The 23,196-nt window shown below is 46.0% G+C and overlaps 1 pseudogene; it reads left to right on the top strand.

Annotated features, from left to right (window-relative positions):
- Window positions 1-1,888: 1,888 nt before the first annotated feature.
- On the top strand, window positions 1,889-22,972 carry LOC101175950 (annotated as a pseudogene).
- Window positions 22,973-23,196: the final 224 nt, after the last annotated feature.

Here is a 23,196-nt window from a genome sequence, read left to right as displayed (position 1 = left end):
AAATAGCCAGATGTGGTGGCGGGCTCCTGTAGTCCCACCTACTCGAGAGGCTGAGGCAGGAGAATGGCGTGAACCCAGGAGGAGGAGCTTGCAGTGAACCGAGATCACACCACTGCAGTCCGGCCTGGGCAAAAGAGTGAGACTCCGTCTCAAAAAAAAAAAAAAAAAAAGAATATTCATTTAACCAGAGACTTCCAAAGCAGTACAGAAAGTTACATGGATATAAAAACCTTAACCCTTTTAAAGGTCAGTTTTGCTAAGTAATCAAAAGGGGTACTTGAATTGAATCAGACACAGGAAAAGTGTGTGCAGGGTTACTTTGGTCATATCTCCATTTGCCACCTGATTACACATGAGAATGGCATCTTTACTCACCAGAAAGCCAGCATTATAGGAGGTATAGGAGCCATTCTTGGACTTGAGACAAGAACATTGTTGTGTAGAAATTTCACTGACTGTGTTAAAGTTCTTCTCCATGGGCTGGAAAACACATAACGGGGCCTTTAGAATGAGATGGGCATTGATTGGATGCAAGGTCTCCACACTTACTAGCTGTGTGACATTGGACAAAGTGCTTCATCATTCTGAGACTCAGTTTTTAAAGGAAAAACAACTAACTACCTTGCAAGCTTGCTAGCAGGTTTAAGTGTAATAATGTGTGGGAATGACTGCATCGTGACTAACATGTAGTGACAGCTTAATTAATGTTAACCCTTATCATTATCGTATAAGAATGTGAGTTACATAAGAGAGGAACCCCGTCAGTTTGTTCTCTGCTATATCCCCAAGACCGTGAATCATGGCTGGCACATAGTAGGCATTTAGTAATATTTGTTCAACAAGAATTTGGCAGTCTTGGAGGGCAGAAAGGAGGTGGGGAAGATTTTTAAATAACATTTTTTAAAAAGTCACGTTGTCCTACAGTACCAGTTTTTCTTGCATATTTAGGAAATTGAGGGTTTTTTCCTAAAACGTGTGGGCATATGGGAAATAGGATGCAACATTTGCACTAATGTTTCAGACACAGTTAGAGGTTTCCAAGAGATTTTGTGCTGTGGAGGCTGCTTGCTACAAGCTCCCAAAGCTCTGGGAGGACATAGTATTCATACCTCCCTCAGCAGAAGTGGTGAGGCAAGAAGCTCTGGGGAGCACCCCAGCCTTGGACTTTTAGCATAGTGTGTTAGGTCTTCATAGTTTGGGCCCAGGGCACAGAGAAGTCACAGCTCTCTGGCATCCTATTTGCCGAGGGAAAATGTGACCCTCCAAAGCAAGAAACTTGAGGGCATGGGTCATCCCAGCCCTGGCATCTGCCCAGAGCCGGAGAAGGAAGGAACAATGATCCTCCAGCTACCTCACAGGGCTGGCACAGGTGGCCACTGCCCTGGGATCACCCAGCTGTGTCCGGCAGCCTGAACCCCATCTGCGGGGATGTGAGGAGGAAAATACAAAAGTCTTTAGGTGAGCACTGAGAAGGCAGATGCAGCAGAAACCTCCAGGCCGTAACTACCCAGGCTTGGACCTATGGTGGAGACAGAGCATAGCTGGCGATCGTGTGTACTTATACTCTAGGGTCACCAGGCTGCACTATGGCCTCATCTGTGGCTCTGAAAATGAAGATTTGGAAGGAGATCATCACAGCTAATGTTTAACAAGCCCCTCCTATGTGCCAAATCATTCACCCCTCGCAACAACCGAAAGAGCTAAGGATTCTCATTATATATAGTTTATGGAGAAGGAAGTGCAGACATAAAGAGGTGAATTATCTTACCCAGGTCACACAGCTAATAAGTGGTGGAGGCAGAATAGAATCTAAACAATGTGGCTCCGGAGCCCACATGCATTGATTTGACAAGTGTTTATTGAGCACCTGCCATGGACAAGGCCTTGTGTGATTAAATAGGGTTATAATTAATAATATAAAAATGACAAGTCACTAATGCTTTTTAGACTTAACATTTTCTTTTTTTGTAGGTTTCAGGCACAGAACTGTATATCCAATAATAGTGAAATGGATCCCACTAATTATGACAGAAATGATGATACATTTAAATGACTTGGATGTTTTATAGGTATGATCTCGTGAAACCTTGAGAGAAACTGAATGACGAATGAAACTATTGTTCCTGTTCCACACAGAAGAAAACTGAGGTTAAAAGGGGTAAAGTAATTTTGCATGGCATGAAGTAGAAATTCAAAGTACGGGAATTTGAACTTGGTTCTGTCATTTTCTGAAGCCTCCATGCTCTTGACCACTATAGACTCAAACATCACCTTGTTTTTCCACTCATTCAACAAACTTTTTTTTTTAATTGTCTAATAGGTTGGCACTCATCATGAGCCCCTGTTCTCATTCTGCAGATGGTGAAGCTCTCTATTGTCCTGACCCCACAGTTCCTGTCCCATGACCAGGACCAGCTCACCAAGGAGCTGTAGCAGCACGTAAAGTCAGTGACATGCCCATGCGAGTACCTGAGGAAGGTGAGTGAGTGCAGACAGATGGGGCCTGCCCTTGTGCAGTTCCCGGGTCTCAGCTGCCACACATCTCATAGCGGGTGATGCTGGGGGAAGCTTACACAGTCACAGTACTGGCTTCTTCCTCTCTTTCCTTCCATACAAGTGGCTTAGGGATGAGGTAGAGTAGTTGACTTATTTGGAGGAAAACCACTATCTTCTGTCAGAAACTCAAAAGGAATCATTGCTGGCACGGTATCCTAAAGAAAAACAACCAGACAAGTGTCCAGTGACACTTAAAAAGGTTATTTATTATCTTGCCAAATTTAGGCTGGGTGTGGTGGCTCATGCCTGTAATCCCAGCATTTTGGGAGGCTGAGGCAGGTGGATCACCTGAGGCTAGGAGTTCGAGACCAGCCTGACCAATATGGCAAAACTTCATCCCTACTAAAAATACAAAAAGTAGCTGGGCATGGTGGTGTGAGCCTGTAGTCCCAGCTACTCAGGAGGCTGAGACAGGAGAATTGCCTAGACTCAGGAGGTGGAGGTTGTAGTGAGCTGAGATCACGCCATTGCACTGCAGACTGTGTGACAGAGCGAGACTCTCAAAAAAAAAAAAAATTATCCTGCAAAATTTGAAAAGGAAATTCAAATCAACAGCTTCTGAACTACTTTTTAACATGACTCATAATAAGAAATACATTCTATATTACATATATATGTTCTGTATTTTTGAATAAAAGAATTAACCAAATCATATTTATTTTACAGCATGTAATACATATTTTTTATTCTCCTACATTGGTTTTGAATGCTCTGTGAAATCTACAAAAAGTCCAATAGTAATAATTAAATTATTCATTAAGTTGAACATTATCTTGTCTTTTAAAGTGATAATCTCAAAAATGATCTTTTATTTTTGAGATTTATACACACACACACACACACACACACACACACACACATATATATATATATATTTTTTTTTTTTTTTTTTTTTTTTTGAGACAGAGTTTCACTCTCTCACCCAGGCTGGAGTGCAATGGCACAATCTTGGCTCACTGCAACCTCCGTCTCCCAGGTTCAAGCAATTCCTCTGCCCCAGCCTCCGAGTAGCTGGGACTACAGGTGTGCGCCATCATGCCCAGCTAATTTTTATATTCTTAGTAGAGATGGGGTTTCACCATATTGGCCAGGCTGGTGTCAACTCCTGACTTCGTGATCTGCCTGCCTTGGCCTCCCAAAGTGCTGGGACTATAGGTGTGAGCCACTGCACCCGGTCTGAGATAAAATTATTTTAACAATATACTATGAAGAGAAAAACACTGGCTATGAAAGAATATGCATAGTTTTACCCTGTCTGTTTAAAAATAAAGATTGAAAGAATACATATGCAAATAAGTTTACTTTTTTTTTTGGTAATACTTTACTGCATTGTCTGAATATTAACAGTCAGTATGCATTATGAAGCTACATGGCTAACATTGAGTACTCACTGTGTGTGTCAGGCCCTGGGTTCAATGCTCTACATGCATTTATATTTCATTTAATTCTCTCTGCAACCTGAGATGGTATAGCCACCCCATATTGCAGAGTTGAAACTGAGGCTCAGAGACTGAAAGTTAAGCCTGAGGTTGCAGTCAATAAGAGGCAGAGCTGGAACTGAAACCTACGTATGTCTGACCACCAGCTCATGTTCTCACGGCAGGCTAGTCTGCTTCACAGAGTATGGAGTAGATGGTGCATGCCTGCTAGGATGAGCTAGGTATCACTGTAGGTAACAAACAGCCCCAAACAATGGAAATCTACAACACTGAAGGCTCTTTTGCTGCCCGTGCTGCACGTCCTCCATGGCTCTCCTGTGCCCTGTGCCCCACATCCCCTCAACCTGCCACAAGAATAAAGGAGCAGCCTCCATATGGGAGCTGTCAGCTGCTCTAAGAGATGAAGGAGAGGGTGGCCGGTCTCAATGGCTCCCAACTCTTTTGTTGACACAAAAGAGTTGACACGCTTCACTTCCACTCACATCTCCTGGGTCAAAGCAAATCCCATGGGTACATCCACTTTCAAGTGGCCCAGGAGAGAACCTGAAATACTTGGTGGACTCCATTAAGGCCGTCGTATGGTGTCAGCCTGCATGGGAGACTGTGGAGGGGCAGAGGAGGAGAGTGGGGAGCGGATGGGAAATGACGGCAGGACTGAGTCACCGTGGATTTGCTTTATCCTCAGCCAGGTGGAGTTTGTCCCAGAGCTGCACAAAATCATTACCAGCATGATTAAACGGAGTAGACTTCAGAAAAAGCAGTTTGGTCAGATGTAATCAGCAGTGAACTCAGAATCAACCGAGTGACATTGAGTCAGTAAATCTCTGCCTCAGTTACCCCATATGATAGCTTTGAGGATGGGAGCATTGACAGAGTTGATTTGGAAAGATATCTAGAGTGAAAATTCCAACATTTCAGTTCCTTTAAGTTAAATCCAGGCACTATCTTTCCTGCAAGTCTCCTGTTCCTTTCAGATTGCACAGGTGAGAGTGCTCAGATTAGGGCTGGAGGTTGTAAACTATTGCCCCCACACCGACGGTGCCCCCATGTCATCCATGTATTCTGTGCACTTTCTTGTGCTAAACACTCTCCCAAAACATCGTGGGGCCTGATTCTTCCTCTTTGTTCCAGTGGCCCTGGGTGACTCAAGTGCCCGTTTGATGACCAGGACACAGAGGTTTTAGAGAGATGCTCCATGAGGCCCCAGGTGCGAGCCTGTACCCTGCCGGAGCATGAGGCAAGGGACAGGGCATCGTCTGTGGGGGTAGTGGTCAGCCAGGCTTGGTGACTCTACTTGCTCACCAGAGGATCCTACACCTGCCACCTCTGATGGATCCACTGCCTCTGTGCCTGCCTGTACTGCTGATGCTCCAGTGGCGAACTCAGCATCCCAGCCTAGGCCCAATGCCACTGAAGATGGACCTGCCCCCTGAGGACCCAGGAATCCTACCACTCAGCTGTCCCCAGGAGTGCCCAGACCCTCATTCTTATCCAGGACCCAGGAGCCCTACCCCCTGGCCTTCCCTCATCAGCCATAAATGATGATTTACTGCTGTTGCCATCGTCACTGCCTTTAGTGGCCAAGGGCCTTCCAAGGTGCCAGCTCTGGAACGAAAGATGCCCTTGGGAGGGATGACACTCAGGTACACGGGTGCTCAACAGATTGCTTCCTCCTATCCTCAGACAGTCTTTGCATGCAGCCATTGGCACTCCCATTGTATGGAAGGAAACCAGCCCAGGGTCACACAGCTGGTCAGCAGCAACACAGCTGGTCTCAAATCTAAGGTGCCTGGCCATGCCTCCATGAGGGACTGGCCTGCAAGGGAGGTTGATCCTGGCTTTGGGGAGCCTTTCCTGGGCTGCACGAATAACCCCCACTGTTTTAGGCCCCAAACGCTGCTCACATCTTCCTTTCCCTGTCTCTGCTGGGCTGTGATCACGGTGACTCTAGCAACCCTTCATGGACATTATAGTACTCTCTGCCATTCATTTTTGGTTTAATCTGACTTCAACCCCCACTTACTTTGTCTTTCCTTTTACAAGTAACACAACCGAAATCTAGGGCTTTTTTGTTGTTGTTTGTTTGTTTTTGAGACAGTCTCATTCCATTCTGTTACCCAGGATGGAGTGCAATGGTGCGATCTTGGCTTACTGCAACCTCCACCTCCCGGGTTCAAGGGATTGTCCTGCCTCAGCCTCCTGAGTAGCTGGGATTACAGGTGCATACCACCACAAGCGGCTAATTTTTGTATTTTTAGTAGAGACAGGGTTTCACCATGTTGGTCAGGCTGGTCTCGAACTCCTGACCTCATGATCTGCCTGCCTCAGCCTCCCAAAGTGCTGGGATTACAGGCATGAGCCACCGCACCCAGCCAAATCTAGGGCTGCAGCGTGGCAGCAGCATACAAATAGAATTGAATTCCATAGTTTTGTTATCCCTGTTGTTTGTTTGTTTGTTGTTGTTGCTGTTTTTGAGACAGAGTCTCACTCTGTTGCCTAAGGTGGAGTGCAGTGGTGCGATCTCGGCTCTCTGCAACCCCTGCCTTCCAGGTTCAAACTATTCTCCTGCCTCAGCCTCCCAAGTAGCTGGGACTACAGGCACCCAACACCACACCTGATTAATTTTTGTATTTTATTAAAGACAGGGTTTCACCATATTGGCCAGGCTGGTCTGGAACTCCTGACCTTGTGATCCACCCACCTCAGCCTCCCAAAGTGCTGGGATTACAGGCGTGAGCCACCACACCCAGCCCCTGTTTTGTTTTTGTTTTGCTTGTTTCTTAGGGTTGTTTTTCTATTTATGGTAAAGGCATTGGCTTTCCATTTGTAGCATCAATAGAATATTTCCTGTTTACAATAACCTTATGTCATAGTAAATGGTAAAGGGATTTAAAGCAGTGGTTTTCAGCTGCCAGAGGCCTGAGTGAGTTTGGGCACACTCTGTGTGATGGGGCAGAAGAAGGCCTTTGGGAAGTTTAGCTGAGGACTGGGCCAGGAAAGGTGATGGACAGTGGGGGTCTGTCCTGGTCACCAGGCCCCTGGGTCCTGCCCACCTGCTTGGCACTCCCCACCCATCACTCATGATGCTGCCAAGCCCTCTGGGTATTGTGGCCAAATACCCTAGGAGAGAAGCTGATGAACTTTGTTTCTTGAAATGCACAGATTCCTTGGACATCCCTGAGAGGTCAATCATGAAAATCAACTTGGTTTTCTCCCCCTCATTTGGGTTCAGAATTTAAAGTCCACATGCACAGGCAGTAAGATGATACAGATAAGTGACATCATCACTCTGTTTCGGATGTTAAAATGTCTAAGTGGGTTAGGGGTGATTTGAGATCACACAACCTTGTGCCACAAAGTGGAATTCCCAGGCCAGAGGGAGACATTTTATTGCCATGTTATGATCTTATCATTGAGTTTAAAGGCAATCTTGTTTCATTTTGGATTCTTTCTTATTTTTATATCTTATGAGGGCACTTTGAATTTCCAAGCAAATAATAATTTTGAGTTAGCTTTTAATCATTGACTTCTAGCACAGTTATATGATCAGAAACATGTTGTGTGATTTGATTGCTCTAAAATATATTGAGATTTGCTGGAACAAAATAAGTCAGGTTAACTTTTGTAAATGTACCGTGCATGCTTAAAATGAATGTATCTACAACATTTGTTCCTGAGATGCAGACTGATGGACGGATGGCTACAAGGATGTGATGGGGATGGTTTACTATTGGGACCTTCCACATCCCGCTGATGTTTTGTTACTTAGGATATGAACAGCTGAGCGGGGGCTGTAAAACCTCGCACTCTGCTTGGGTATGAGGTTCTTCCTGCCGTCCTGCCATCATTTGTTTTTAGGTTTTGTCGCCAAGAGTGACCTTGAGGAACCCTGGGAGCTCAGGAAGGAAGGAGCACCCAGAAGCAGGGACAGGGAGCTGGTTGGGGAGGACAAGAAATCAGGTTTGTGAAGGTTCCAGAGAGGACCTGTCCTTGGGAGGAGTGTGGGGGGCTGAGATGGCGGAGGGGGCATTGGAATGACGCCAGGTGGAAGCACTGTGAGCTCACAGGTGGTCCACTGTGAGGCACCACCGGGGTCACCGATTGGTGGAGAGGGAGTATAAAGCCCCAGGTTTGCTAAGATAGGGCCCAGACCGAAGAAGGTTTGCTGGAAAGCAGATCCCTGGTCTCCATCTAATTGCTCCTAAGCCTCACGCTCCCTTGCCCCTCGCGTCCTGTTGCTTCCCTGATTGACCTCCCTGACCTGTAGCTAAACCTTCTACCAGCGCTTCAGAACTTAATTTGAACCGGATCCTTTCCCAGACCCCTTTCTTATTCTCCTCCTCCTCCTCCTCTTCCAAGTGCCCAACAGCCCCCTTGTCCTCCTTTCCCTTCCCTTCCCTCCCCTCCCCTCCCCCTTCCCTCCCCTTCTCCTCCCCCTCCCCAACTCAGATCCGGGCCCCGTCCCCATCCCCTTCCCTCCCCCCGCCCTAAGCCACCCCCACCTCTGTCCTGGCCGCCTCAGGGCACCCTGAGAGGACCAGGACATGCGGGTGCAGTGGCTGCTCTTTTGGCTCCTCCCGCTGGGATTTATCAGCCATCAGTCCACCCATGTGAGTAGACGCTGGACCCGCGGGGTTTCTTCCTTGTTACTGGGCTGTGTCACGTGGCCTGAAATTACACAGCTCAGGCCTGTAATCCCAGCAGTTTAGGGGGCCAAGGTGGGCAGATCAGTTGAGTCCAGGAGTTGAAGACTAGCCAGGGCATCATAGCGAAACCCCATCTCCACAAAAAATTCCAAAAAAGATTAGTCGGGCCTGGTGGTGCATACCTGTTATCTCAGTTACTGGAGAGGCTGAGGTGGGAGGATCACTTGGGCCCAGGAGCTGGAAGTTGCAGTGAGCCGAGATGGCCCCACTGCACTCTTGTCTGAAACAAACAACATGGACCAAAACAAAGTGAAATGTCATTTGATTTGTGTCACCTGGTTTGATGACTTTTTTTTTTCTTTTTTTTTTTTAAGACAGAGTCTCACTCTGTCGCCCAGGCTGGAGTGCAGTGGCAAGATCTGGGCTCACTGCAACCTCTGCTTCTGGGGTTCAAGCAATTGTCCTGCCTCAGCCTCCTGAGTAGCTGGGATTACAAGCGCAGACCACCATGCCTGGCTAATTTTTGTATTTTTAGTAGAGACGGGGTTTCACCATGTTCGCCAGGATAGTCTCCATCTCTTGATCTCGTGATCCGCCTGCCTCAGCCTCCCAAAGTGCTGGGATTACAGGCTTGAGCCACTGTGCGCGGCCAAAATGTATAACCTTAAGAGTAAGTTTACTAACTTTGGAAAGTACGTACACCAGCATAACCCGACCCCCTTTCAAGATCTACGTTATTTTATTTTTATTATTTTTTTTTTGAGACAGAGTTTCTCCCTTGTTGCCCAGGCTGGAGTGCACTGGCACAACATCCGCTCACTGCAACCTCTGCTTCCCAGGTTCAAGTGATTCTCCTGCCTCAGCCTCCCAAGTAGCTGGGATTACAGACATGTGCCATCACGCCCAGCTAATTTTGTATTTTTAGTAGAGATACGGTTTCTCCATGTTGGTCAGTCTGGTTTTGAACTCCCGACCTCAGGTGATCTGCCCCCCTCGGCCTCCCAAAGTGTTGGGATTACAGGTGTAAACCACCGTGCCCAGCCAAGATCTACACTATTATGTCACCCCAGAAAGTGAACTCTCACTCTTCCCAGCCAGTCTCTTTCTTATCATAGGTGAACTTGCTTATTCTGGAATTTCACGTATACAGATGCATGCCATGCCATAGGTACTCTTTTGTGTCTGCCTTATTCTGCTCAACACCAGGTTTCTGAAATCATTACCATTGTTGTATGGTTCTCTAACTCCATCATTTCCATTTCAGACTCAGCATATGCTGAGTTCAACCTGTTGAAGGGCTATCTCTGTTTAATTCACCATCTTGAAAGAAACATTTAAAATTGAGATGTTTTCAAGAATATATAGTTAAATCCTGAGGAATCGATGTAGAAATGGTATCACAAGCTGTCTGAACTTACTCAGGGGAAGTCTTTGTGTTCACTCACATACGAGTCTAATGGGATTAATATCAACAATCTTAGAGAAATCCCACACTACTCATGCCGTTTTCATGATCTCCACCTTGGTAATTTTTTTTTTTTTTTTTTTGAGACGGAGTCTCGCTCTGTCACCCAAGCTGAAGTGCAGTGGTGCGATCTCAGCTCACTGCAACCTCTGCCTCCCAGATTCTTCTGCCTCAGCCTCCCGAGTAGCTGGAACTATAGGCGGTGCCACCATGCCCTGCTAATTTTTTGTATTTTTAGTAGAGATGGGTTTCACCGTATTAGCTAGGATGGTCTCAATCTCCTGATCTCGTGATCCACCCACCTCGGCTTCCCAGAGTGCTGGGATTACAGGCGTGAGCCACCACGTCTGGCCCACCTTGTTAATTTTTAAGCACTAAAATTTGATACTTATTTGTGAATGAAGTAAACTCTTCATTGTATTTTTTTTTTTTACTTATGCTGAGCTTTAAATGACAAAGATTCACATAATCCCAGAGAGAAGTATTATTTAGAGGGATTCTTTTATCATGTGATATATAATAAATGCATCCAATGTTATACATCAATTTAAAAAACAAATAAATAACTTTTAACTAAAGAAAACTACTGGCCAGGCGCAGTGGCTCACACCTGTATTCCCAGCACTTTGGGAGGCCGAGGCAGGTGGATCATGAGGTCAGGAGATCGAGACCAGCCTGGCCAAGAAGGTGAAACCCCATCTCTACTAAAAATACAAAAATTAGCCGAGCACGATGGCAGGCGCCTGTAATCCCAGTTACTCAGTAGGCCGAGGCAGGAGAATCGCTTGAACCCGGGAGGCAGAGGTTGCAGTAAGCTCAGATCATGCCACTGCAATCTAGCCTGGGTGACAGAGCAAGACTTTGTCTCAAAACAAAAAGAAAAGAAAAGATAATTACTTTATACTTAGCTTGTCCTACCCATGAGTGACGGGCTGCATGTGGCCCAGGACAGTTTTGAATGCAGTTCAACACAAATTTGTAAACTTTCTTAAAACATTATGAGATTTTGGCCAGGTACAGTGGCTCATGCCTGTAATCCCAGCACTTTGGGAGGCTGAGGCGGGCAGATTACCTGAGGTCAAGGGTTCGAGACCACCCTGGCCAACATGGCAAAACCCCATCTCCACAAAAAATACAAAAATTTGCTGAGTGCACTGTCAGGTGCCTGTACTTCCAGCTACTCAGGAGGCTGAGGCAGGAGAATCACTTGAACCTGAGAGGCAGAGGTTGCAGTGAGCTGAGAGCACGCCACTGCCCTCCAGCCTGGGTGACAGAGTGAGACCCCATCTCAAAAACAAACAACAAACAGAAACAAAAAAACGGCTGGGCACGGTGGCTCGCACCTGTATTCCCAGCACTTTGGGAGGCTGAGGCAGGCAGATCGCCTGTCAGGAGTTCAAGACCAGCCTGGCCAACATGGTGAAACCTCATCGCTAGTAAAAATACAAAAATTAGTCAGGCATGGTGGCAGAGACCTGTAATCTCAGCTACTCGGGAGGCTGAGGCAGGAGAATGGCTTAAGCCCAGGAGCTGGAGGTTGCAGTGAGCCGAGATTGCACCACTGCAATCCAGCCTGGGCGACTGAGTGGAACTCTGTCTCCAAAAAAAAAAAAAAAAAAAAAAGAAGGATTTTTTTTTTTTTTTTTTTTTTAAGATCATCAGCTATTGTTATTGTTAGTGTATGTTATGTGTGGCCCAAGACAACTTTGCTTCTTTAATATAGCCAGGGAAGCCAAAAGATTGGATATCCCTGCTTTATACCAAGAAAGATGACACCCCACATTTGCAATGCCTAAAAGCACTACCAGCCATCCGAAAAACATGAGACTTCTAACTTCTGTTCTTTTTTGTAGCAGTGGAATCCCACGGTGATATCTGATGGATGTGGTTACCTTTTGGAGGAGGTTGACGGTTTCTAAGGATGATTCTTTCTGAGTGAAATGTTGTCAGTGTCATTGACCTTTTCATTATTTCAACTATTATTATTCCAGGTTATCCATTCTCTGCATGACCATTTTCATCCTGGGACTGACTTTTGTGGAATTCCGTGGATAGTTATCATTATTGTGTTTCTGGGAATTTCTACACTTGCCATTTTCCTCTGGAAAACTAATCTTTGTGTGAGTATACTAACTTTCTCTAGAGGTATACTTGTAATCACAAATAAGAAGAAATTATTTAAAACAATTCACGTTTCTGGACTTCATTATCAATGTGTGGTTTTACTGAAAAAATCAGGGAAATGATTTATTAGCATAAGAATTATGAAAATATCTGCCATTTACATTATGAAAATTAAATAGGTTGGTGTTTGTTTAAGAGAATGTCAACAGAGTTTTTGGTCAAAAATAAGTTTTTTTTAACCTTTGTGCTATTTATCAGAAATGGAGTATGAGGTTTCATCACTTAAATAGGAAATTGTTTCTAAACTCTTCTGCTTTAGAGTTCTATCGTATGGGTGGAAGGAAAGCTTCCAATCTCCTCTCTAAAGATTCACTGCAGAAATGAGCTGACAACAGACAGCTTAACAGGAAAAGAAAAACATAGAACAGGCATAAACATGGGAACCAGCTGAAAAATGGACTGCTAGAAGGGCCGGATGGTTGATGCTTAAAGAGCACCCTCTTCTGAGGGGAGAGGGAGATAGATGGAGATGTAGGCAATTTAGAGGGGCAGCAAATGATTTTTAGGGGAAATGAAAGAGCCCAAGGAACAAACAATCGGCCTGAGACAAAGTTCCTCTGAGGTCATAGGGACGAGGTGACAAACTGCCGGAAGGTGAAGGGCAGAACTGCACTGCCTCTCATGATGCAGAGAAAGCCCCAGAGAATCTCCTAGAACTGCCCTCCAGAGAATCAATGAAAAGTGTGTCTGGGCAGGGTAATTTTGAATGACATCATTCAAAGTGCCTGTTCCCAGTTGCAACTGGAGAGTGATCAGTATGTCAAAAGTCTGTACTTGGTAAGAATTTGGCTGCTAAGTGCCATAATTTGTCTTTTGAGCCTTTTTTCCATTGGGTAAGTTGAGCTCTACATTTTCTCTTGCCATTCATGACAGTAAAAATGTGGTTGTCTGGTGGCTGAACCTCCTTCTGAACAATGATCCAAGATAAAAGTACTAATACCACAATGCTTTTTTATATTCAAGGGAAGAGGAAGTATGTTTCAGTTTTACCACCTAGATAATTACACGTCATTTGGCACTGCCTTTCAAGATATGTAGAAAACAGAAAATATATGAGTTATGAAGATATCTAGGCACATTTAACATTCTCTACCCCACTTAGTCCTGAACAGAGAATTTTCGGTATAAATTGGGGGAAGTTTTTTTTTTTTTTTTTCCAGCCCCCGGACGAGTCTCCCTCTGTTGCCCAGGCTGGAGTATAATGGTGTGATCTCAGCTCACCGCAACCTCCACCTCCTGGCTTCAGGCGATTCCCCTGCCTCAGCCTCCCAAGTAGCTGGGATTACAGGTGCCCACCACCATGCCCAGCTCATTTTTGTATTTTTAGCAGAGTCGGGGTTTTACCATGTTGGCCAGGCTGGTCTCAAAATCCGACCTCAAATGATCTGCCCACCTCAGCCTCCCAAAGTGCAGGGATTACAAGCATGAGCCACCACGTGAGCTGGGGGAAGTTTTTAAATTTACCACTTTTCACCAATTCCATTTAGGAAAGTTCAGTTGAGCTGTTTGACTTGGACAGCTTTGCACCTTCTCATCTTTGTCCTTGTCATCTATACCATTACCTCCTAAGCAGGGACATCATGGGTGCCATGAAGCATTCATGCATGATGGCATTTCTTTGCTTCTCATTTCTTCGCGTGTTTGACATTTCTCCTAGCTCCAAACTGGGCCAGCTACCTTTCTTATGAAATCTAGCAGTAGCTATGGGATAGATGTGGTTGCTCTTTCATCTTTTTGGATTACCCACTGCTTCTCTCGAAATCCTAGCCCATGTTTTGTTTTTTATCCTATGTGCAGAAATCAGAAAAAAACAAATTCTACAAAGAATTTGAAAGATATTACTTCAGGCCAGGTGTGGTGGCTCATGCCTGTAATCCCAGCACTTTGGGAGGCTGAGGCAGGTGGATCACTTGAGGTCAGGAGTTCAAAACCAGATGGGCCAACGTGGTGAAACCTCATCTCTACTAAAAAGACAAAAATTAGCCTGGCATGGTAGCGGGCACCTGTAATCCCAGCTACTTGGGAGGCCGAGGCATGAGAATCACTTGAATCTGGGAGGTGGAGGTTGCCGTGAGCCAAGGTAGTGCCACTGCACTTCAGCATGGGTGAGAGTGATGCACTGTCTCAAAAAAAAAAAAAAGTTATTTCAATGACTACCTCAGGAGATTCATAGGTATCTGACCCACACCTGAGATGGGATTTGCATTGCATCTTAGCTATGATGAGAACAAATATTTAATATCTTAGAAGATTAAAAGCATACTGTGATAATATGGAAATCTTGGTGGGAATTCAGTCGTTAGTGAGAATGTTTTGCGTTAGGTTCAAACCAGCCTCAATGAAGCTGATGTGAGGGAAGGGAAAGTGGACTCTGAGTAGAGCAGGGACAGAAGGAAGATGCTCCAGTGCAGATCAGGAAGGAGCAGGGGGTGAAATGTTACAAATTGTAGAACTCAGAGAGCTGGAGGTAATTACTTCCTTTTCAAGTTGTGAAACATGTTAACCTGTGGTAAAATACTTATAACATGATAATTACCGTCTAACCGTGTTGAAGTGTACAGTTCAGTTGTGTGAAGTATATTCATGTCATTTTTTCTTTATTGAGACGGAGTCTCACTCTGTCACCAGGCTGGAGTGCAGTGGTGTGATCTCGGCTCACTGCAACCTCTGCCTCCTGGGTTCAAGCAGTTCTCCTGCCTCAGCCTCCCGAGTAGCTGGGACTACAGGCGTGTGCCACCATGCTCAGCTGATTTTTGTATTTTTAGTAGAGACGGGGTTTCACCATGTTGGCCAGGATGGTCTCCATCTCTTGACCTTGTGATCCACCTGCCTCGGCCTCCCAAAGTGCTGGGATTACAGGCGTGAGCTACCGCACCTGGCCTATTTTTTTTTTTTTTTTTTTTGGGGACAGAGTTTCAATCTTGTTGCCCAGGTTGGAGAGCAATGGCACAATCTCAGCTCACCACAACCTTTTCCTCCCCGGTTCAAGTGATTCTCCTGCTTCAGCCTCCCGACTAGCTGGGATTACAGGCATGCACCACCATGCCTGACTAATTTTGTATTTTTAGCAGAGACAGGGTTTCTCCATGTTGGTGAGGCTGGTCTCGAACTCCCAAGCTCAGATGATCCGCGCACCTCGGCCTCCCAAAATGCTGGGATTACAGGAGTGAGCCACTGCGCCCGGCCTCATGTCATTCTTTTGTGTGTGTGAGTGTGTGTGACAGAGTCTCATTCTGTAGCTCAGGCTGGAGTGCAGTGGTGTGATCTCGGCTCACTGCAACCTCTGCCTCCCGGCTTCGAAGGGTTCTCTGCCTCAGCCTCCCGAGGAGCGCGGATTACACGTGCCTGCTGCCATGCCCGGCTAATTTTTGTATTTTTAGTAGAGACGGGATTTCACCATCTTGGCCAGGCTGGTCTTGAACTCCTGACCCCGTGATCCACCCGCCTCGGCCTCCCAAAGTGCTGGGATTACAGGCATGAGCCACCACGCCCGGCCGTCATTCTTAAATTATTATTTCCTAGGTTTCTTTCCTCAAGACTGTCTTCTTAAAGTCACGAAATGTACATGACAGATCCATGGATGTACAGCGGAGAGCCTGGAGGTCCAATAGCCGTAGCCAGGAAGGTAAGGCTCTGTTGCAGTCCCCATAGTGTGGAAATGAGTTTGCCCTGGAAAGGGAAAGAACAGCTTCTTGCCCTCAGGTTTCTCACCTTCTCCTCTCCTCACCCTCACCAAGGGCAAAGGTCCACTCGTATGCACACAAAGAAAAGGTTTCTTCCTTTCCGGGAATTAAAATTGGCATGGAAGACCTCTATACTTCACGGAGATATATGGAAGCCAAAGTTCGAACTGAAGTCCATAAGGTGACGACGAAGGTCAACAGTCATTACAAAATCAGTGGACAGAGGAAGACTCCCAAGGAAGAGTAAGATGTGCCTTGACACAAATACTGTTGTATGAATCATGTGCCCATCAAAGTAGACAACTGTAAAGTCCTTGAGAATATTTTCTATAATATTTGTGGCAAATTCAGTGGGATCAAAATTGAGTTTGTCCTTTCTGCTTGATTAGTTTAATCTGCATATTCCTTTCCCTTCCTACATTCTTGTTTGTAATTTTTTCGGGGGAAGAGGAGGTGCTAGTACTGGCATTGGTTTTCCTTTCTCTCTCTTTTTTTTTTTTTTTTCCTGAGACGGAGCTTTGCTCTTGTTGCCCAGGCTGTAGTGCAATGGCACAATCTCGGCTCACTGCCTTTTGGGTTCAGGCAATTCTCCTGCCTCAGCCTCCCAAGTAGCTGGGATTACAGGTGCCCACCAACACGCCCAGCTAATTTCTGTATTTTTACTAGAGATGGGGTTTCGCCATGTTGTCCAGGCTGGTCTCAAACTTCCAACCTCAGGTGATCCACCCGCCTCAGCCTCCCAAAGTGCTGGGATTAGAGGCGTGAGCCACCACACTCAGCCTTTTTTTTTTTTTTTTTAATTTTGAGATAGAGTCTCGCTCTGTCCCCAGGCTGGAGTGCTATGGCGCAATCTTGGCTCACTGCAACCTCTGCCTCCCAGGTTGAAGCAATTCTGCTAAGCCTCCCGAGTAGCTTGGATTACAGGTGTGTGCCACCACACTTGGCCAATTTTTTTTTTTTTTTTTTTTGAGACAGAGTCTCACTCTGTTACCCAGGCTAGAGTGCAGTGGCGTGATCTTGGCTCACTGCAACCTCCACCTCCCAGGTTCAAGTGATTCTTATTCCTCACCCTCTTGAGTAGCTGGGACTACAGTCATATGCCACCATGCCCGGATAATTTTTGTATTTTTAGTAGAGGTGGGGTTTCACCATATTGGCCAGGCTGGTCTACAACTCCTGACATCATGATCCACACACCTCGGCCTCCCAATGTGCTGGGATCACAGGCGTGAGCCACCGCGCCCAGCCCAATTTTTGTATTTTTAGTAGAGACAGGGGTTCACCATGTTGGCCAGGCTAGTCTTGAACTCCTGACCTCAGGTAATCCACCTGCCTCAGCCACCCAGCGTGAGCCACAGCGCCCAGCCTGGATTGTTGAATTCAATGCTTGGGTCACCTCCAGATTCATTTCCACAGTCTTTCACGTTTTGGTCATATTACATTGTATTTTGCTGCCATATGCCTGATCTTTTTTTTGTTAAATGTGAGATACTTGTTAAAAAATATTTAGCAATGAATTGAGGCCTAGCAGCATGTTATCTTGTTGCAGAAGAGATGGGAGTCTACTTCTGGGGGATGGTCAGGGGTCCTCCGTACAGGCTGCAATGGAGGTGGTCAGTGCAGGCTCAGTCCCTACAAAGGCCAGGGTATTTCCTGTCCACCTCTATTCTGATGTGTGACTCTTCTGGGTCTCAACCAGAGCCAGTGGACTTCAGTACGGGTCGCTTTCATTGGCAGACCCTCAATCCACTTGTTTTCCATGTAATCCCATGCATGTGTGCAAAAGCTGCTCTGCTTCTTTGCATCTCAGTAGTCCCTTCTGGAATTCAGCAATGAAACTCAGGGAAATGGGTTCCAAATGCGAGGCTGACTTTCGTCCTGGGTTTCCTTCTTCTCCGTCTTGACCTCATGTCTGTTTACTGCCATGTTAGCAATTTGATGTATTCAATCATGGGTTTTATTCTGTTTGGTGTCCCCCATTGTTCTCATCAGAGATCAGAAGCTTCAGGTGCACTTATGTCAACTCAAGAGTAGAATGCTTCCTTAGCTTCCCTCCAGAGTCAGGGTTTGTGTTTCTAGTTCCCAAGTGCACAGCAGGAGTAGTGATGTCCTCACTGGCTTCTCATTTGCATTAAACTGTGAGCTCCTTTAGCGTGGGGACAGGACCCTCTCCCATTGCATTCTCAGCACCTCACCACACACTCCTTGTTTGAGGCCACTCCAGACAGCATGTGCTGAAGGATGCCCTGTGGTCAGAAACAAGTTCATTAACTTTCTCTTTGAAGTGTTTTTGTCCCTGTTTCCTAGCGTTCTGGGAATTTTCACAGCCTTCCTATAAAACCAAGTATCAGGTGAGATCCTTAGGATCAGGAGCATGAATCAAGTGGTGTGAGGGCAACACAGCAAACTTAGCTTTTTAGGCCATTTTCTTTTTCTGCCCACACTCTCTGTGAACTGAACCTTGTTAAAGTCAGTCAACACCAGGGTGGATGGTTTGCAGTTGTCACCTATTTTCAGCACATAACACCCTGACTTAGGAGCCATTCCGATCATTTCTCATTCAATAGATGCGCCCAGCATTCAGATTGCCTTTTCTCTCAACCAGGATCTTTAAAGTCGATGACAAGGGTTCCAGTCCTGAATCATGGCAAAGTGCAGTAGTGAACTGCAGGGTTAATGACACCATATTCTGGAAGGATCTCTATGGCTGATGGTCTCCGTGCTGGCATCAGCCTGTGACTGAGAATCAGGTCTCCCACAGGAGGAGTCAGATGAGGAGCAATCCTCTGCTTCCGATGGAGTTAGTTGTGATGAGTTGGTGAGGTCTGGTTTTTCACACTGAACTAAAATGAGCTTTCACTGTGTCAAGCACAAGACTGACCCCAGAGACACACATAGTGCACCTCATAGAAGCTTTTAATAGTCTTTATTTACTAAAGAATAGGACTAACTATAGAACTGTGAAGAGGAGCTGGAAATGACAGGTGACTTGCCAGCAGGCCAGAGTGTGATTTTTCTTTGTCCCTCAATGGGAGGTGTCAATTCTCCCTTCGGTTGTGAGAATCAGTTGGTTCATTTATGGGAAAGTTGCAGGGGGGATCTTTGAATCAGAGCCTTCAGATGCCAGAAGGGCAGAGGGAATCCCACACGGGCTGGCGGATCATGTGTGTGCATTTCTCTCCCTTCTAATCTCAGGAAGCTAAGAATGAAAGAATGTGAGCAAGCAGAAAAGGACAGGCAGCTATCAGAGGCAGAGGAAAATGGGAAATCGATTATGAAAGAAATAGACACCGACATGTGAGTTCAGAAACTGAACCCCACCCTCTTGGGAAACCCCCATTGGAGACGGGGTTGTTTTTAACCTTTGTACAATGTTTAGACCCAGTAAATGCAGAAATAGAAACAAACGGTCAGAAGACATATCGAGAGAGAGAGAGAGAGAGAGAGTTCACAAAACAGAAAACAAAGTACCTTAAGATTTACCAGTGACAAAAAGATGTGAAGTAGCAAAACGTCTCCCGATCCCATTGCCAGCTAGACTGTGTGGAACTCGGTTCATACCAGCCATTCTAGGGGTGGGGTGGGTTGTTGTCATCCTCAGGAAAGTGTGTTGTTGTAGGATCAAACACATCCTTCAAAAGGACTATGCCTGTTTATAAGCCCAGCTGTTTCTGCCCTGTGAAACACGGCAAGGATTATTAATACAAAGAGAATAGAGGTTTATGATAAAAGATGCTCAGTGAAGGATGAATTAGGGATATACTGAGAATGGGGAAGGAAATTGTCAACTCAGAAGTCAGCAGGCAGTAAGCAAAAGAGGAGGAATCAATATAGCAACAGTTTGGATCAGACTGTACTGATTTTTAGTTTTTGTTTTTGTTTTTTTTCTGAGATGGAGTCTCGCTCTGTCACCCAGGCTGGAGTGCAATGACGTGATCTTGGCTCACTGCAACCTCCACCTCCCAGGTTCAAGTGATTCCCCTCCCTCAGCCTCCCGAGTAGCTGGGATTACAGGTGCCTGCCACCACGCCCGGCTAATTTTTTGTATTTTTAGTAGAGACGGGGTTTCACCGTGGTCGCGATCTCCTGACCTCGTGATCCGCCCACCTCGGCCTCCCAAAGTGCTGGGATTACAGGCGTGAGCCACCGCGACTGGCTCAGACTGTGCTTTTATAGCCACCTGAAATTCATTTTCTAGGTATAGATAGATTGTGTAAGGGTACAGTTGTGAGGATAACAGAAACATGGCAGATTATTTAAAATCATCCTGAAAGTGGTGCTTTATCTGATGAAAGTGATTGTAATCCATAGGAAATTGTTTCACGCTGCGGAAAGGTTGCGGCAGCGGGCAGAGGACTACTACAGACGCAAAGTAAGGAGCTTCCTCCCCGCAGTTGCAGGACTGTTCAGTGCTGATGCAGATGATGGCACGGCCCTTAGACTCTCTCAACATTCAATTTCTCATGTGTTGGCTTTTTCAGATCGCCCCTTCTGCAAGAAAGCCTCATGCCAACTGGGTAAGTTTGTTTGTTTTCCTTGCTTTTGGACATAGTCTGCCAGGTCAGGACATGGATGTGTTTTTCCGCCCACAGCTCTGTGCTCAAGCCTTGCAGAGGAAGATGGCAGAGAGGAAGGCTGCCTCCAAGCAGCAAAGGTAGGTCATTGTGATGGACATTTTAAAGGATGTTTTTGTTTTAAGATAAAGCTTTGAGTGTCTAGTAAAGAACTTGGTGTTTTAATTCTTCAAGTCAATTCTTTCTATGTCTTCTAGGTGTGAAATGAGGGAAAAGCAGAGAGTGCCAGAGAGACACATGCGTCGGGAGCCAGTCCAGGGACGACCGGGCCTAGAGAACCCTTTCTGGAGGGGTAGGAGCTCGCTGTGAAGGCAGCCGCTGAATTTCTGCTGCACAATCCGCACACCCTGCTTCTCCTTTTGGGGATGAGGGCTCGGGTGGGGTAATGGTTATGTTTCCTGGACACAATTCCAAGCACTTATAAAGAGAACAGTTGTCTCGCTGGGTAGCAGGACCCTATTTTTCTCAGGTGCCCTAGCTGAATGGCTCTTGGCTAGTCCCCTGTGAATGGTGGAGCTCAGGCCGCTCCACTGACTGTGGACATTGCCCCACCCTGATGTCTTGGTTACTTTTAACTGAGGAGATGAGCCTAGAAGGCAAATGGGCCAGCTCCCCTTTCCACCTTGACTCAGTGTGAAGGATTTATTTTTCTTCATTTGAGAAAACAACAATAGCACTTTAGAATGGGAGCCACATGTGCTGATGAGAGCAGAGATTTTCTGGCCATGTCTTCATGGATCAATATTGTAGCATGAGATCTGCTTTAAGAAAAGCATTTATTTACACTTTGTGGAAATTTCTTCATTATTTTTGTTTAAGTTGTTTACTGTCAACTATATAACTCCATTAGTAAGTTAAATTTCTATGTAATCTTACTCCTCTAACATTTCAAGTGTAACCCTAGAACTTTCCAGTTAATTTCTGTAGCTCTTACCTTTTCTCATGACTGTTCATCTCTTTATGTCCATTTCTGTTCATAAGTATTGATAATACCTGGCCAGGTATGAAAGTTAGATTAACTATGAATCCACAGAATTTTAAATGTCCCTATGGCTTGAAGAAGAGGAGCAGTGCTGTTCCTGTCCAGGGTTTATTGGTACTCTTCCAACCATGGCTGTTCCTATTTTAATTTTGAGTCTGTGCTCACATGATGAGTGATTTCCTCTGATGTGTACTGATTTAGAGCTCATTTCCAGCTGGTTAGAGCCCACCCTGTTCACAGCCTGTTGAGAGTTAAGAATACCCCTGGACCAGGGCTCTGTGGTATCTTCCTCAAGGATGAGGGTCCAGAGGGCTCCAGAGTCCTCTGAGGCATGTGGTCAATAAACCCTGTGCCTCTGGTAAGGGACCTGTGTGGCAGGGAGTGAGATGGCAGCGCAGGGTGTGGAGGGTTTCTTATTCTGCACAGCAGATGCAAGCCAGATTTAGCCCCATTCCCTTCTCTGGCCCTTAGCAGATTCAGGACCTCATTCGGTTCCCATGAGGAACAGCAGCTGCGTCCCAGCTGAAAACAGAGAGAAGACAAAGGTAAACGCTGGGGACATTTTCACTCTTCCTATATCAGGACACTTTGGTCTTTTCCGACAATGCCCTCTCCTGGCCTGGCCTCTGCTCTGTGGGTTCTGTGGTGCCTTTTCTGTCTCGACTTCTTGAGAAGCAAAATCTTCCCCATGAGCCTTCAGGCTTCTCCATTCCCAGCTGATCATCGTTGGTGGCACCTCCAGAATCCATAAAAGCTCAGGGGCCGAGAGCTGAAGGGCTTTTACTGTTCTGTTTCCAGAAATAACACGAGGAGGCATCACTGACCTCCACTACTCTAGGTCTCATGGCGCAGTGAACTCTGACTGATCCACTTTACCCAAGATGTTGTGGGGTCTCATTTCCAAAATATGTAGGATTTTCTTTCTTTTCCTGTGATTTTGTTTGCATTCTGCTATAATGTAGGTGATTAACGTTTTGTGCAATTTTCAATGCTCTTTCACATGCTGGCTGTGAGGGAGGAATGAGGATAGACATAGACATTCCCATGTCTCAAACATGCTTCTTTGTTACTCTCTTATGACTCTGTCTTCCCTGGGGCAGGACCCCAGCCTGCCTACATTTGCAGACAGACACAGTGGCATGTGGAGACAACGGTGTGTCCCAATGATTTTACTCCCCAGCTGTGGGCAGTACTCAGTGGAAGGGTGGTATTATGACACTGATACTGCTATTTTGAAACCTGGAGGATGGAAAGGTGCAAAAATCTGTCACCAGCAACAGAAGGTGCAGCCTGTGTTGGTGGTGGTAATTTTGTCCTTCAAATGAGTATGTGTGAAAACATTTCCTCCTTTGGCCCCACAGGTCAGAATGGCTGCAGTGGAGCATCATCATTCCTCAGGATTGCCCTACTGGCCCGACCTCACAGCTGAAACTTTCAGAAAAAGGAAGGGCCGCCAGGCACCTCCTCCAACTCAGTGTCATCTGGGAGGTCAACCACCTCCATCAGCTAAAGATCGTCTGAGACCTCTGAATCTGTCTCGACTACAGTGTCGACAAGGACCTCAACCACATTCTACAACTGATGAGTTTCTGAGAAGAGATAAACTTCAAGTTGAGTGTCCCCTGGCACCTGTACCATTTCCTCCAGCTGAAGATTTTGTGAGCCTC

The sequence above is a fragment of the Nomascus leucogenys genome, chromosome 18 (genome assembly GCF_006542625.1).
Source record: "Nomascus leucogenys isolate Asia chromosome 18, Asia_NLE_v1, whole genome shotgun sequence".
Lineage (NCBI taxonomy): Eukaryota > Metazoa > Chordata > Mammalia > Primates > Hylobatidae > Nomascus > Nomascus leucogenys.
This window is presented reverse-complemented; position numbering and strand designations above follow the sequence as displayed.